Genomic DNA, 15,836 nt, shown 5'->3' with positions numbered 1-15,836 from the left:
GAAGTCCTATAATTGCTGTGTCGAGAATACCGACTAATTTGTCAATCGAAATTTTTTCGTTTTCAATAACCTCTGTATCACTTTCTTCACTATCAGAAGCGAATTATGTTGACGAGGAATTTGATTTAAATCATAAACAAGACGGAGTACATCGAGATGAAATACTACATTTAGTAAGGAATTATAAGCCAAATAAAATAAAAACATCTGCCCTGAAGATAAGGATTGCTGACAGATAAACATCCAATACATTGCGCGCCGCGGCGTTCCCCCCCCCCCGCCGCAGAGTAGCGTGAAATTGATAAACAGCAGATTTCTGAATGGTTAGATAAACAAAGGATTATGCCTTTATACATTTTTTTGCAGCAATTCCACTTTTTGTTTAATGGACTTCGAAACATACTTTCGCTTTGTAGATCTTTACATATTAGTAAATATATATCGGAAATTCTATTTGACATAATTGAAAGTTCAAGCTTACTTTTATAAAATTGCTCTAACAGTCTTCAAAAAATAATAAGCCGGATCCAATTCGAAGATTAAGGAACAACGCAATCTGTAACATTAACTGAATTAGATAATTTTAGCTTAGCTTATACCGTCCGTTATACATTAAACGCACGTGTGTAAACGTATTATGCGCATGCGCACACGCATATTCGCAGCCGTAAAGGTCTTACGCGCATGCCTCAACGCGACGCATGCGCAGAAAGTTTGTAGCTTTGAGGTCCGGATTATAGATCAAACTGAAGTATTGCAACTTAAACATGTAATTTAGCTTAAAATTTATTTGAACTTAATTTTCAAATTTATTTTGATCATGTATATTTCATGTGTCATAAGTCTTTAAAATGAACTTAATTCTCATCCTATTTATTAACACAAATTTTTTAAAGAAGAAAAAGTCACATTTGTTTTGCTTAGTTGCCCACGAAAATTTTTAAAAAAATATTTGCATAATTATCCCCCTTTTAATGCATTTAGGAAATGAATATCCCAAGATCGACATAATGATATATAGAGAGGAGTTATGTTTACTTGCAGACTTTTTTCCTCCTTTTTACTAATATTATAGTATGAAAATCAAGGGAGAAATTAAGCAATAATTTAATTTTGAAGTATGTGATTACAGTAAGACCATAACCAATAAAAAATATTCATGAATGAACTACTAGTAACTATCACAGTATTATTATTTAAAAGAAACCTACATTCCAATAAGAATGTTTAGTAACATTAACATTTCAGTATCTGATAATAATAATCTTCATTCCTACTTCCCTATACCTTGAATTGCATTCTTATTATTGCCCAATGCTATTCCCTAGACCTCAAAGCATTTAATGCATCTGGAACTGCAATTTGTGCCGTCTTCTACAGCATGTAATCACCACTCAATTTGTACTACCACGAGCAATGATCTTCAGAATTACCGTATTGCGTTGCATATTCCATTCCACCCAGCTTTAGAACCAGATTTTGAAAATTAAAAAAAAAAAAATATTTGCATAATTTTCCCCCTTTTAATGCATTTAGAAAATGAATATCCCAAGATTTTAAAATGGATTTATCGACATACTGATTGTTTTCGTCATACTAACAAAGGCAAACTTTTGTACACTAAAGGCCCCGTTGAATCTTTCTCTTCTAACTGTTGAATATTATGTCAGCCTAATACAAAAAATGATCTATGATAGTGAAAGGAAATACCAACTGCCATTCACTGTGCAATTTTGCCATATCAGCTGCATATTCATCTTCTCTAATTATTTATGTATGATCTGAAGCTTAAGGAATTGCAAGAACAACAATGAGAATGAGAGAAATTCAAATTATAAAGAAATGAGATAACTTATTAGATGTTGCAATTATGTGTATTCTTATTGAAATAGAGGTTTCTTTTAAAGAAATAATATTGTGATAGTAGTAGTTTATACATGATTACTTTTCATTTGTTATATTCCTACTGTGACTGTGTCCTTTGGAAATTAAATTATTCGTTTAATTTTTCTCTCTCAATTTTCGGAAGATAAAATTAGTAAAAATAAGTGGGAATATAGCATCAAGAGCATTAGATATTCCCATTTTTTTGAAGCTGTTCACTATTATTGTTTCATAAATAATAGGCCATGCACCCAAAATCCACTAGCAAATCAGTTAGTAAGATGAAAACGACCACTATGCAAACGAAAAATTTAGGGTAACTTGTTTTGTGAGCGCCTTAAGAAAGACAAACATTACCTAAATCATTAAAACAGTTTCAGAATCCTGTTGCTAAAAGAAAGCTTGGGGGAAAATGTTGTCCAAGTCCCAGTGATTCATTTGGACCAATATGTAATATTGTTTTAGAAATTTAAGGTAATAAATATAATATTTTTCGAATGCTAAAACAGTTCGAGAAATTTATTCAAGTTCTGAATTCTGAATATAAGTATACTGTATATTATATTTAATAACTATGGTGGCTTCGTTTATGAAAAGATTTGCATATTGGCTGTTTTTGTACAATGAACCTTCTCTAAGCTAGCTATACGTGATTCCTGAAGATTTTGATCTTTAATGATATTGGGCATCTTAGAGAAGTTATGTTTACTAATTAGTTATTTTATGAGGAATGCTGGTTAAATTTAAAAAGTGATTAACTGAGGTAGCTTGTCGTAATGAGACGGTTCACTGTAATGCAATTTTTTAAAGTATTTAAGCTGTTCCTGATTACTTAAGATATTATAAAGAAATATGATTAAAAGTGTTATATAAGTACATGTTTAAAACATCTATTAAAATAATTTTTATAAGCTTTTTAAGAGCATGATTATGATTTTAAAAGAAATGTTTTTTCTTTATTTAGGAGACATGGTTTACAAAGAAGGGAAAAAACCATTCATTTTTTCCAAGCAGTCGAAACGAATTTTTATGAAATGTTATACTGTGTTATTTTTTAATTAATTCTTTTTTTAAGGTTTTATGTAAAGTTTATGGATTAAGTAATAAATTATTTTTACTTCTGTATTTTAATTAGCATATTATTTGCTACATAATGTTTCACAGTAAAATTATAAATTCAATAAACTTCATAATTAACATGCTGTAATATATATATAGAGAGAGAGCATAAAGTTTGTTTTCTGTTGTCACATGTATATTTCACAATTTTGTATGCAAATCTCGAAATTTATAATAACTAAGAATACTTTTTAGTATCATTTTCTAAATGGTAATTATTAAGCTTAAAGTTTTATTACATATCACGTTTGTAAAAAATTATAGGTAAAATTAAAATGCATTAAATTTTAAGCTAAACTAAAGTATTAATTTTTGAAACAAATTTGTTAAAGGTATAATTGTATTAAGCATCAAGAATTTTAATGGAAGCAAGGCTTTAAAAATTAAGGTCAGTTGGTGAAGTTTTATGCTTATTCAAAAAGCATGATATTAGGTTTTTAATGAAAGACTTCTATCTGTTAATTCAAAGGAAATTATTTGAAGGTAGGGTAAAAACGTTATGCAGTTGCCATCTATTACTTCAAACAATAGCAAACTGTTGTCAAACACTGAGTGCAAATAAGAATAAAAAGGTTAGTTGGACGTTGTAATTCAAGCTTATGAACAAAATTTTGAATTCCTTGTAGTAACAAAATAAAGTTCATTGCTATGTTGAATTCTTTAATTTACTGAAAATGTCATTTTTTAGAAGGAGAGAATATAATATTTTTGAAACATGAAGAACAGCTATTCTGAGTTCTTCATAGAAATATTTCACAAAATGTCTTTTATTGTAATAATATGATCATATCAACATGCAACACGTTTACTCATATAAGTTAAATCTAAAGGAACATGTGTCTATTTTAGCTAAAATTACTAAAAAGAAAGTTCTAGAACATATCTTAATAATTGACACTAAAACATGCAAATAAAGCATACTTTTTTTTTCAGCTATTTTACAGGCCAAATATAAATTACAGATGACTTTCCATTATTTTATGTAAAGGATATACATGTAATTTAATGTAAGGAGTAGCATATCAATTTGAACTTAATTATCAAATTAAGCTCAAATCGATTATTAATCAAAATGATATATATACCTACAGATATCGTTGCTTTATATGCATTTCAATGTATTTTATTATAATAAGCATTATTTTAGACCAAAAATCTATTACTTTTATAGACATATCCTTTAGTATTTCATCTATGAAAAATATATTCTACACACATGATGGATGAGATATTAGAAGGAAATAATCTGAAACCTTTACAGATACAACCATTGGAATTTTACGTAAGAAAAGTATCTTCTACTCACATAATAACGTGCTGTAATAATACAAGCAAATAACCTGTAACGGTTACAGATATATCTGTTGAGATCTTACATGAGAAAAACATGTTCTTTTTACATAATTATTTGCTGTAATATTACACGCAAATAATCTGTAACCATTACAGATATATTGTTTGGGATTTTACATGAGAAAAATATGTTCTACTTACATAACTATATGCTGTGATATTACAAGAAAAAGATCTGTAACCATTACAGGCAAAACTCTTGTAAAGTTACAAAGAAAACACCTGTTGCTGTTACTCAAATAACCCATGGCATCCCAGTTTCCATGAGTTTTCTTAGTAACCTTACAGATTTTTTTTACAGTGTAGCGGCACTTAGACAACTTTAAAATTGTTGATAATTCTCAAAATATTGCATACAGATTTACTAAAGGCATAAAAACCTTAACCGGAAGATAAAAACAACATAATACAATCATTTTTAAAGCAAAAAATGTACAATTTCAAACATATAAGAGTAAAGAAACTGAGATCACTGAGCCGGGTAACAGAGTGGATATATATATAAATATATTTATATACGTTTGGTGCTGCCGATCTCAACCCAAATACGAGGTGCACATCTGCATGTTATAGCAGTCCTATATACACAATTTCGACGTTCTGAGGCTACGCGTTTTTGAGATATGCGAGATACGTACGTACATACGTTCGTACAGACGCCACGAAAAATTCTCTTCAGAATTAATTTTAAAGCAGTTTTATTATTTTTTTGAAGGAAAAGAATATTTTATTCTGTCCTTACCTACAGATATCACGAAAAAACATCGTTAAATTGCATTCGATAGCGGTCAAAATGTATATTTTCGTTGAAATATGCTGCCTGAAACTTTTCGCGATTACAATACTTCGTACAAGGATGTAAAAAAAGGGACAATTCTATATTTCCCGCTTTACTGAATTGTTTGATTTATTTTGAAATTTAACTTGCAATTTCCATGTCTGGAAAGCGCGACTTAGGATCTATATTAGATTTATATATAGCAATTGTTCTAACATAGGTATTTTGACACAACATCCGACCTTTTTCTGAAATAACATACCACTTTTTTTCATATTTTGATTCTATAATTATGCTAAAGTACCAACTTTCGTAAAAATCGCACGAGTAGGTTTTAAAAATTTAGCTAATTCATGTTAATTCAGTTTGGTATATATTTATTAATATATCTTTTTTATTAAACTTATTTAATTCCTCCTTTTATATCCCGAAATTTAGGTTCATTCCAAATACAATTCGCCAATTTTTATCACTTATTTTAAAAATTTGGTACGTTTAAATGATTTTTATGAATTTTTCGAAAACCGTTTTAGATTATAACCTATAAAACATTGTGGTCTTTTGAATTAAAGGCCGTCTCGGGCGTTTTGGCCTTCAGAAGCTTAAAGAAATATCACAGCAAACACCACTAAATAATTAATGCAATTTATGTGACACATTTGACTCCATACGATATGATTTCGGGTTATATACAGAAAATGAGAATATTTTAACGCAAATTATATTCGGCATAAAAATACTTCGGTTTCAATAAACGTATCTCTTTTTTGATTAAAAAAAAAAAACATTTACGTCCCGGTTAAATTAATATACGGTATGTTTCCAGTTTCGAATTATTTTCCAATACTAAGAAACGTATTTCGAGTTAAAATGCTGTTCTTTAATATTACATGGTTCTTTCATTCCATATGCTTTTAATGGTAACATGATATTAATTAAGGTATACCTACTTAATGTTTGACAATAAATCAATAGAAAAAGTTGTATTGGTTGAATATTCGATTATCAAACATATTCTGAAAAAAGAAAGCATTTCTAATTTGTCGTTAATTCATAAATTCTTTGAAGCTTTCTCAGTTCTTGAAACATATTATAATATACTAGGACATTATTTAGACTACGCGTATATAAAAGAAACATAAATAAGTTTAACAGTAGATTATTATGATGCAGGAGACATGGAAAATCAACAATGCCCTCACGAAGACTTTGAACCTGGACCTCTCGAAGACACCGAATGTGCTACTGTTACGCCACGATGGCATGCACAATGGGAGAAAATGCCTTATATACTCCCCTTTTAAAGGGGGCGACTGGGGATTAGGAAACCCAGTCGCCAATCCTGGTGTTGAAGAATCATCAACCACCACCTTTCAGTTTGGACGCCACTGTAGAGCGTAAAGTTATTTTGAAGCAGGAGGCATGAAAAATGAGCAATGTCGTCGCTGGGATTCGAACCTGGATCTTTCGAAAACGGGTCGAGTGTGCTACTGTTAAAGCACGAAGGCATGCAGAAAGGAGGACGAAAATGCCTTATGAATATGCTTTATAACTTGTGAAGAGTGAAAAACCTTTTACAAAAACATTATGTTTTGCTTAAAGGTATTTACTGTCAACTGCTTCAGGATAAACATAAAAGTTAAGGGGACTCGTACACCTTAAAACCCATAAGATCTTCGAATATGTGACTGTTGCAAGAATTAGGATAACTTATTTATTTTAAAGGCAATTACTTCCAACATTTTACAGCTGACTACATAATATGGCTACTTTCTGAAATAGTAATCAGAAAGTTTGTGTTGCCACAAATATTTTTATAATTTAATGCATTTTGTGACGAAAACTTTCGTCATGTTTCCACCTTGCGCGCACAGTTTAAAACATTCTGTTGCATAATTTAATTCCACATTTAATATATAGCTTTAATAACTTTTGATAACTACTCTGAACCAAAAATTCTAAGGATTTCGTGTTATTTTTTAATTTTATTTGGAGTTGAGTTTATAAAACGTATTTTATTAAAAAAATCTGTAATGTTTTCGTGTCTAAAATTTTTTAATATTAAAATATTCATTAGATTTTTGGTTCAGTTAGAAAATAGTGCCCATTCAAAGAATTCTATCGAATTTCAAGTATGTACCATTAGCCATTTTTAAAATATCATGCGCACAAAGTGGAAACATGACGAAATATTTTGTCACAAAGGAGATTAAATTAAAAAAATATTTGTGGCAACACAAACTTTCTGGTTACTACTTCGCAAAGCAGCTATATTATGTAGTCATCTGTAAAAAGTTGGGAGTAATTGCTTTTAAAATAAATAAAATATTCCAATTCTTGCAACAGTCACATATTGGAAGAGCATTAGGGGTTTAAGGTGTATGAGCCCCCTTAATCACATTTCTATTATCCGAATTTGTTACGTTTAAATATACCTACATGATATCCAAGGATAAAGCAGCTTGAAAAGCAAAAATTATTCATTCAAATATCATACAACAGTTCCAACACTATCATCCTAAAAACTTCCAATGTTGTCGTCTCAAAATTGCATACTCGAAATCTTCATAAAAAGGGTTTGCAATGCATAGAATAACATTCACAGGATCGAGTAAGATTGAGATTGAGAATAATAAGGAAGATATAAGAAAACCAAACAGAATGATATGACACATTTTGATGGATATTGCAGGGATGATAAAACCGTATTACGCAACGCGATATATGTAGCAATAATGCCAAAAGAAACGAAATAGGCGCAGGCAAAAAGATAAAAGAATTACTCTGAAAACATGCTAACACACAGAATATTACTGCAATCGTCTTTCCGTATAAGACCTTAGATGAAACCCGATTTCTTTCCTTTGTCCGGTGACTTATTTTTGCTTCGTAAGACACTAAATACCGTAAATGTTTTAACATAAATATGGAGAATAATTTTTTTTATGTACTCCACAATGTTAGCATTGGTTTCAAGTCAAAGGAAAACACAAATTATGAAACACATTTCTAGGTTTAGAAAATTTCAGTTTCTGCATTAGAGAAATAAATCTTCAACGTAGAAAATGGCTTTATATAATAATATATCTGTATAAAGAAGAATGTCTGTGTGTTTGTTCGTTCGCGATTAACTCAATCACTGCTATAGCTAACATCTCCATACTTTCTACAATTCTTTATTCTGCTCTTGACGACAACTTTTTCCAAAAAGAAACAAAAATAGCTAAAATCAGATCTATTAATTAAAAACTCGGAAAACGCTAATTTTCGCTGACATTTTTCCGAGTGGCAACAGTCTCGCGCGCTGGAGATGATAAAAATCTGCTTTATTTCGAGAAATGTTGCCACTGTTCGCTTTAATATTTTAGCGTTTGTTAATAAAAAATTTCTAAGCTTTACAACGGAATAAAAATAGCATTTCCAAACATTAAATACATTATTCCAGATTCCTAAAAGTCGTGGGAAGCCAATTCGACTATTTTTATCTTCGTACGACTTTAATCAGCCGAGATATTAATTAAAAAGTCTAAAAACATTACTTTTCGCACTCATTTTTCCGAGTGGCAACAGTCTCGCTCGTTGGAGATAAAAAATGCTTCATTTCTAAAAGTGTTGCCACTGCTTGCTTTTAAATCGCAGAGTTTGCTATTAAAAAATTTTAACTTTTACAAAAGCTAAAGAAGAATGCCTGTGTTTGTTTGTTTGTTCGCTTTATCGATTTCGGATCAAAATATGATCAATGTTTTGCCACATTTAATTGACTAAAATTGATTATAGGTGAAATATTGGATGGAACTTGACATTTTACGACTATTTTGTCAAGGACAAAAATCATTAAAAACTGCGTGCCAATGTTGCCGATGTAATGAGAGAGAATTAGTTTATTTTTTTGTCGAAAATTTTTATGTGAATTCTCCATATCGCATAAGACTGAAAAATGTATGACTATGAATTATATTTTTATATCGTTATTAGAGACGAAGTACCGCCGTATCGTTTGTTCTCTCTTTTGTTAGCTACATTATTCTCAATCCACCTTAACTGGCATCGGGTAATTCCGCTGGTAGTAAAATATTAGCAACGATATTTTTATTTCATATTTTGTAAAACGTTCAAATTTTTTATTAACAAAGTCTACCATTTGAAAGTTTGAAAGACAGCAGTGGCAACACTTCTCGAAATAAAGCAGATTTTTATCGCCAGCCTGCAGGACTGTTGCCACTCGTAAAAATATGAACGAAAATTAGCATTTTCGGAGTTTTTAAGTAATATCTACACTAATTAAAGTCCTACAAAGATGAGAATTGTAGAAATGGCTTCCGATGAGTTTGTTGAATACTCTCTCGAAATTCAACTGTCCTCTTTTCCGGTGGAGATAATGGCACAAACAAACTGGCAGACAATCAAAGATTTTAATAGTATAGATTACGCATTCTTTTCTATTTAACGTACAGTTAGATTATACATTTTCAAAAGGAAAAGAGCTAGTGTATAAATGTTGATTCATTCAGTAGCTTTTGTCAGTACACTACATAAAATAGGCAAATCACAGCCATTTTTAAGATTATTACCTACCAGCAAAATTGTATCTAATATTTAGAAATATTAAAATGAAAATGCATTTTTTCTCGTTATGCGCTGTATTTGAATGTAATCGTCTGTTCATACTTTTTGAACGAGATCGAATTGCTTAGGCTGCATTTGTAAGCATTGCTGCTTGACAGCATTCAAGCAAGGAGTTATATTCAAAGACACGCCTACTAACAACTCTTTCTGCGATTAAAAAATAGCATTACAAGAATAATTTCTAAGTAGAACGGTATAAAATTCAAGCTAATTAACTGCATGTAAACATAAAAAAAAATCTATTATGTTCGCCTTGTCTTCTTTATGAGATACAGAAAAAAAAATATGGAATAGCTCTGGTTTCTGTGGTATCGGTTATTTTAAGCCAAGATTCACCATTAAAAAAACTCTTTCCTACTTATATACAATAACTGAATTGAAAACATTTGATAGAAAGAGAATTGACTTCTAAAAGTTCAGAACATGGATGTTTCGCAGCATAATGCTGAAGTTGATTCCGATAGAGAAATTACTTAGCGATTAATCGATACATTTGTTTGCTGGCGTAAGAAGAACTTTCATTTAGGGACTATGATGAGCTCGAAGATTCTTTTAATCGGGATAGCTCTATTCAATTCTTACAGTTAGATTCAAAATATGATACATTCAAAATATGATAATAAGTTAGAAATTCATTTAAAACATTCCAATCAAAGGAAAGGAGAATCATTTAAATGAACGTCAAACAAAAATCAAAGTGATATTATCTGTGGAATTAGAGATGTAATGCTGTATGAAATGATAAAAGTAACAATAAATGAAACTGCTTAGATCGCAATCTAGTCTCAGCATTTTTATTATTTTTTTCTTCTGCTAAAATATAATTTTTCTTGTTATCTTGTCCATTTACATGGAATTGTCCATATTACAGAGGCTGTTCGCACATTTTTAGACGATTTTGGTAAGCAGTAATAAAACACCATTTGCAGCAAAAGAAGTAATTGCAATTGTACTATGTTTCTAAAAGTCAAAATGATCGTCTGTGGCTTGAAAGTTTTGTTTTTATTCAAAATGACGAATTTAACAAAGCAGTGGTTCGAAGGCCACATTTACGCTCTTTCCGAAGAGAAATATGCATACTCCGTTATCCAAAAACGATGTGAGAGTCATGGTTTTATGATATCTAAAGCGTCGATAACTAAAAAAATAAAGAGAGTACAAAACAATGTCAAGATTAACTCCAAATACCATCAGGAACATATTTTGTCGCCAATTTTTCTGAATGAAATACCATCGCTTTACCCACAGTGTCATCCATCTGTGAGACTCCATCAGGACAAAGCTAGCAGTCACACAACAAAATCCACTGTAAATTTGTTAAAGAATTGGAACAAAAAACTGGTATCAAGGCCATACCCTTCACTGATACCCCAACTAAATCTCCCGATGTGTTACCTATGGATTTTTGTTCTTTCGGACTTTTAAAAACTGCATTATCCAAACGTTGTCGTCCCAAAACCCTAACAGGACTCTGGAAAGCTGTTCGGGAGGAATGGAACAGAATGCCTCTTCTTCCACTTCAAAAGGCATTATTATCCTGGAAATTGCGCTGTCGAAAGATAGTTCAGAATAAGGGATGTCAAATAGAACATTTAAAGCACAAGAATTTTAAGTAATTTAGTTTTGTGAATGCAATATACATCGTCTAAAAAATGTGTGAACAGCCTCTGTACATGGAATTACCCATATTACATAGAAAAATGGTTGCCTGAACCACGCCGATTTTGAGGGTCAGCATCCCGCGGGATCACGGGATCTTCCACTCCTCTCCCTTTCCATCAATCCATTCGAGAGGACTTTCGGCCCGCCGCATATTTAGAGTACCGCCATCCCACACTGACATTATACATTTACAAACGTCCATGTCTTCTCCGGGATTTCAACTCGGGCCCATCGGTACCGTAGGAGGCTCGAGTTGGTAACCAATTCTGCATGGATATATCTATACCTGGGTCGGAAGCCAACTCAGCGGTTTACCTCCCCTGACCACTAAACGTCTGGACGACGTTAAAATATGATGATGCTCATGAAAGATTTATTGGCTTTACGGATGTCAGCAGTGATCATTCTGCAAATGGTTTAAGTGAGCTTGCTCTGTCGGGAAACACGTGTAGATCAAATATGAGATTAAGCAGTGATATTTTTCGGTATTACATGAATAGTTTGCAGTCATTTGTAAAAAGGAAATTCTCAAATGCCATTTTTATTTATTGCAAAGCTTAAGTACTTAACATAACGCTATTCCAATCTGATAACTTCATTAAAGAATTAAAAATAATTTTTTAAGACATTGAACGACCTTCAAATTTTTCGTTATTCTGCAAAGCGCGACAAAGCTCTTAACACATTGGATTGGTTTCGTTTATTTAATTATGGCAAACCACTCGAGGGTTATCTGCCTAAGTCAAGGGATGTCTTCGTGGACGACGTTCTGAGAGAAACTGCCTCGTATGTATATTACACATCAGTAAAACCGAGAAAACGCCCATGCATGATCTGAACCAATTACTATACATTTAAACTAACTTACCATATGTTAGTAAACTATAATTAATGCATAATTATATATTAAATTAAGTGTATCTCGTAAATTTATTTATTACGACCAGTAGAAAGGTAAATGGCTTTAAGTAACGAATACAATTTTATGTTCATATTTTCTTGATACTTATCGGAAAAAGAAGAAAACATTGTAACTGATTCACGACGAACTCATAAAAATATGATTATGAATACCTTCCAGCAGAAATTTAAATTTATTTTAGATTTATAAATTGTTGATTCACTTTATGGGACAAAAATTTCTACTTGCCCATTACGATTGTAATTTTTACAACATACATGTTTCACACTTTTGACAGAGCCATTAAAAATATTCGTAATATAACAACTAATATTTATTTTAATCATCGGTGTACAGCGGAAAGAGGGAAGTAAAGAAGGGAAAATTAAATTCATTGATTGATAAAAAAAAAAAAAAAAAAAAAAAAAAAAAAAAAAAAAAACTAACGAATCTTAAAAGCAATTCATGATTCATAAATACGAAACTTCGTCTAATTTTGGCCTGAGGAATCTTTCGAAACTCAGCTTAAAATTTGTCAGTTTTTTCTCAAGCTTTTGCAAGATTAGTTGCATTGAAATGCAGCAGAAGCATTTAATATAAACAGAACGTAACAGACCCAGTTTAAAAGCTATCTAATCATAGCTTTAAAGCTATCATTTAGAGCTAAGCTATCATATAGAATACAGTTTAATATATCTTATCAACTTTAAGGTAGTTTCAAAGCTATCATTTAAGAAATAACCGCAAAAACCATACTACAGATGTGGTTTCATGAAAATTAATATGTACTAAAATAAATAAGTTTCTAATTCTTAACTTTCTGGAGACAGTTTAGATTTCCCTGAATAATATTTAAATGTTTCCCTAATTAAAACACATTAAAACTAGTGTCTAAAATAATCGTATCTTCCTTTATATTTACTTTAATTTAAAAAGAATCTGGAAAACTGTAAAATATTTGAAACATTACTGATGTATATATATGTATAAATATACACACACAAGATATAAATTCATATACTCACACAAGATATATATTTATACACACACACGATATATATTCATATACACATACAAGATATATATATGTAATAATAAAATTCCATAGTCAAGAATACACTTAAAATTCTAACTATGTTCTTTTCATTTTTCATGGCGACGTTCTCTTATTTGAAAGAACGTGGAATTAAATCCACAGCCCCGTAGTCAAGTTGGTTTTTCCACCTTTTCTACACGTACAGTTATAGAATGTTCTGGAAATATTTAAATCGAACTGGAATGGCTGACGTCATTTCTTTGAAGCTCCGCCTTTGCAGAGGCTATAAAAGGACTCGCAAAGGAATATCGGGGGCTTTTTCGTAAATGTCACGATGCAGTAAACTTCATACAAAAAGTTATTAGTAATTCTTTTTATTTACTCCGGATATCTAATTTTGTAACTGCTATTTCTCCGGAATAATAATAAATGGATCCTGTGTTTTAAATTTATCGTCTGATAATTTTGCCTACGACAAAAGCTGGTACATCATATATATATACAAGAGATGAGAGGAGAAAAAAAACTTTTAATAGAATTACAAGTTTCCAACGTGCAAACCGTCGCAAACGCTGACGCACTGTAGGCGGGAACTTGTTGAAAACAAGTAACATAACATCGCATGAGAAACCTGCATAACTTTCCGTTTTATGATATCTTTCATGTCTTAAAAGTATCGCGGATTCGATCTGTACACCTGAGATTATAAACAACTCCGAAACCAGAAATTTATCAGAGAGATGTCGGGAGACCACGGTGGCCAAGAAAGTGCAATGTCGGGAGACCACGGTGGCCAAGAAAGTGCAATGTCGCGCGAGTTGACTATTTTGAAGTGCTGCACATATTGAAAACTTGTAATTTCAATAGAAGATCTTTCTCTTTCGTCTCTTGTGTTATCTTTGGTCTTTTACAATGCTCTTCTTTGCAGATATTTTACGCCAACAATTTTCGTCATACGTCTATCGTTCCAACCCCATTTATCATTTTTAATCCGCTGATAAATTTGGGCAGAAAAAGATGCGTGTTGCTATTCGAAAATTCTGAAATTATTTCACTATAACCGTAGTCGTAAGAGCTACTATGCAGTTTTAAATTATCCCACTCTTGAGCGCATAATAAAATTCTACTTTTTTATTATAATAATTTTAAATTATCCCACTCTTGAGCATCTTCAAATAACAATATCTGGAATTACATTTCGATTGGTTGAACGGATATCACTAAAGGTTCATAAATGTAGGTATTTTTTATGACCATCCTGTATATATATATATATATATATATATTTCAAATTATATTATTTAAGTGAATCTCAAGTTCCAAGACTTTTAATGTGTACTATTTATAAAATTTCATATATCTCTTTAATAAACAATGATGCACTTTGAACAATGCGTATTTTTACATATTTTCTGAAACACTGACTTCGAAATTTGCTTTTATTAAACTTCTTTTTAATATTTTTTTTCCTTATGAAAATGTATTGTCTCATTTATATGAAGACCTCGACAAATTCCCTTCATGATTTGCCTTAAGATAAAGTTTCTTTTAGGAGTCGCGCTGGAGAAAATTTAGGACTTGCACTTGAATTATGTAAATTTTATCGTAGATTTTAGGCTAAAAGTATGCAACCTTTTAAAGCATCTGCCCAATTATGAGATGAGGGATATTTACATATATAGCTTTAGCGCAAGAGTTAGGCTTATTAATTTACTTATAATTACTTATATTTAAAATTTTCATTTTAATTTACACTCATGTCCATAAATTAAGGATAATTCGGATTCACGCGTAAATCGAACACTAAAATAAATATAACACCTGTAAAATCAGTACACACATCTTCAAGAATCATATGCAAATTTCAGGAAGTAACCAGATGACACCGATGGTACGTCACAATGACGAGAGTGTAAGAGAGTGATATATAAGGAATACAGGCAAAGAAGTAAAATTGTTCGCAGGAGCTTCATAATCCTTTCAGTGCAATAACCGAATAGTTATGACACAAAGGACGCATTTGGATGATTTTTTACGTGGTAGAATTATCGGCCGTCTGGAATGTGGGCGTACCCAACTGGAAGTATCAGACGAACTTGGAATTGCCCAGAGTGTCATATCCAGGCTTTGGCAACGATTCCAAGATGATAGTAATGTGAGTAGACGTTACAGCACAGGTCGCCCCAGACTTACAACGCCGAATGAGGACCGTTATTTGGCAATTACTGCCAAAAGAAACAGGCGAAGCACAGCCTTAGACCTGTCTCGTCAGCTCTTTTCAACCAGTTTTACGACAATTTCAAGGCAGACCGTGTACAGACGCTTAGGGCAGATTGGCCTATATGCTCGTAGTCCTGCCAGATGCGTTCCACTTACTGCAACTCACTGTCGCCTGCGCTTAGCCTGGAGTAGAGAGCATGCATTGTGGACACCGCAACAGTGGGCTTGTGTGATGTTTTTCGACGAGTCCAGGTTTA

The sequence above is a fragment of the Stegodyphus dumicola genome, chromosome 12 (assembly GCF_044657685.1).
Source record: "Stegodyphus dumicola isolate Sdum_Otavi_A_Nest chromosome 12, ASM4465768v1".
Classification (NCBI taxonomy): domain Eukaryota; kingdom Metazoa; phylum Arthropoda; class Arachnida; order Araneae; family Eresidae; genus Stegodyphus; species Stegodyphus dumicola.
The sequence above is the reverse complement of the archived record's forward strand: the minus strand, read 5'-3'. Positions refer to the sequence as shown.